Consider the following 2,500-nt stretch of genomic DNA (forward strand, 5'->3'; position numbering starts at 1 on the left):
GAACAGTTGCATAGCAAACAGAACACATACATATATGAAACCACAGTGACCATTACAATGGCATGCAGGTTACATTGATAGCAACAGGCCACCAATGATAGTATTTCAATAGGGAACATTAATAGAAACACATTTCAATATTTGTTGAACAATAGGACATATGTCCCAACAGTAGGTTTGGTGTAAAACATACCCATTGATTTGTGTGTTTAGATTATTGTTGCAGATATGATGGTGGGGGAGAGAGATGTCAATTAACAACTTGTATATCCTTGCAGTACTCACAACTTTAATGATCATTGCTCTAATCACTACTCTGCAGGTATTATTACAATACCCTATGGCCTTGGTTTGGGCAGTGGTATGTTTGTACACAGTGTATAATTCAACTATCTTATAGCTAATTTCTACTTCTTCTACCTGGAAGACATGTGGGGGAATGTTTGTTAACACTACCTAACTGTTTCTACACATATTCCCAAAATCCTAGTTAAAATTATGCATAGAGCTTACTACCACTTCCGGGATTTGAACCATGGCTGTGTCTGCTAAAAATACAATAATCTGTGTTTCATCAGAGTGAGCTGTTAGGAAACTGCTGTTTCTTCCTTCGGTGTTTTCTGTCTAAGTCTCTCTTGGTTGTATAATCTAACCTTGTAATTACAACATTCTTATACAGACATTCCTAGACATACTTTTTATGTAACACAGTGTGGGAAACAGTGGTTAACACAACATTACTATTCAGATATCACATCTTGGTTAATGCAACATGTCAAGCCATACAATACCAGAGTAAACACAACCAGTCCAGGATTTACAACTCTATTGCCAGGCAGTTACAGTTTTATTTAAATATGACCTATATGGGACTATTACTGTCATATTGTCTGGTTTATTCAGTACAAACCATACACATTTTTTTATACTGCCAGGTGACATTCTACTCCTTTTTATTTATTTTGTATGACTACTACAAGCAGGATTCTTACTCACCAGCCTCGTGACTCAGCCTTTGCAACCGACTGGCATGGGCTTCCTGATTCGCAGCCCTCTCAGCTGGAGCTGTAATGAAAATAGAGAAACATTTTGGCATACCTATCCATCACATACACAGGCTGGACTTTGGTAAACAGTTATTGCTATGAATACTTACACACTGCTGGGACATCATCCCTCTGCCTTGCTTCTTGGACCTAGTGTTCTAAGAGTTCCCTCTTACTCCGTTTCAGGTAGGCATAGTGGTGCCGGACCTGCTCACCAGTCCGAGGGATACTAGTGGCACTGGTGAGATCATGGGTGAGACTTTCCCAGGCTTCTGCTTTATATTTGGATCCCTGGTACTGGTCCTGTAACAGTCTCATGGCATGTTTTTTACCAGGAGTCCTACCATATCCTTGGACTCCTGTATGCCCCAGCGCTGCACCCAAAAGCGCATACCCTCTCCAACACCTGCCATACTGCCTACATTAGGAGCTACAACCAGTTATGAGCTGTATTCCCACCTACAGGGTTTAAATACGGCTGATTTTTGCCCTTTGGCATGATTGGATGGTTTTGAATATGCTGAGCTAAGCTAAGCTAAGTTACAGGCAAACCTGCTTAGCTATGATTAGCAGTGCTTAAAGGGGCACGTTCAGCATTGCTTACCAATGGGCAAATCCACTTAGCTGCAGCAGCATGGCCCTCCAATTACATGTGTTTGTAGCTGTCATATCTTTCTGTATATTTATGTATACATATATTTATATATATATATATATATATATATATATATATATATATATATATATATATATATTCATCTTTCTATATATATGTATTAATGCATATCTGTGGATATACATGTGGATGTATATCTCTCACTCTATACAGATATATATATATATATATATATATATATATATATATATATATATATATGTATATGTATAGATATATATATATATATATATATATATATATATATATATATATATATATATATATATATATATATATATATATATATATATATATATTATGTATAGATTTGTCCACATATATGGATCTCCATACATATATACTTGTATATATAGAGTAACTGACTGATTCCACAGACTGCTTTCCCTACTGTTGAATGGCTTTACTAAGTGATATGTTTGGAATGTCATCTCTATTTTATATGGCTGAGATGGTGCAATGATGCATTGCTTTGATTGTAGTTTACCGAGGCCTGGGTTCAAGACTTCACAGGCCTAATTATTTTGTTGCAAGGCAGAACATTCCTGCTGGGGAGGAAGGGATAAGGGCAATACTTGAAAGAGATCCCTAGTTTGGGCCCCTCCATCCCCATATAAACAGCCTTTGGTCAGAGTTGTCGCAGTAAGAGGTAGAGAGTGTGGATCCGATGTCCAACTACACTTTATATATATATATACATACACACATACATATATGTGTGTGTGTGTGTGTGTGTGTGTGTGTGTGTGTGTGTGTATATATCTATATCTATATATAT

Source organism: Protopterus annectens, chromosome 7.part0 (genome assembly GCF_019279795.1).
Source record: "Protopterus annectens isolate FY-2018-M chromosome 7.part0, PAN1.0, whole genome shotgun sequence".
Classification (NCBI taxonomy): domain Eukaryota; kingdom Metazoa; phylum Chordata; order Ceratodontiformes; family Protopteridae; genus Protopterus; species Protopterus annectens.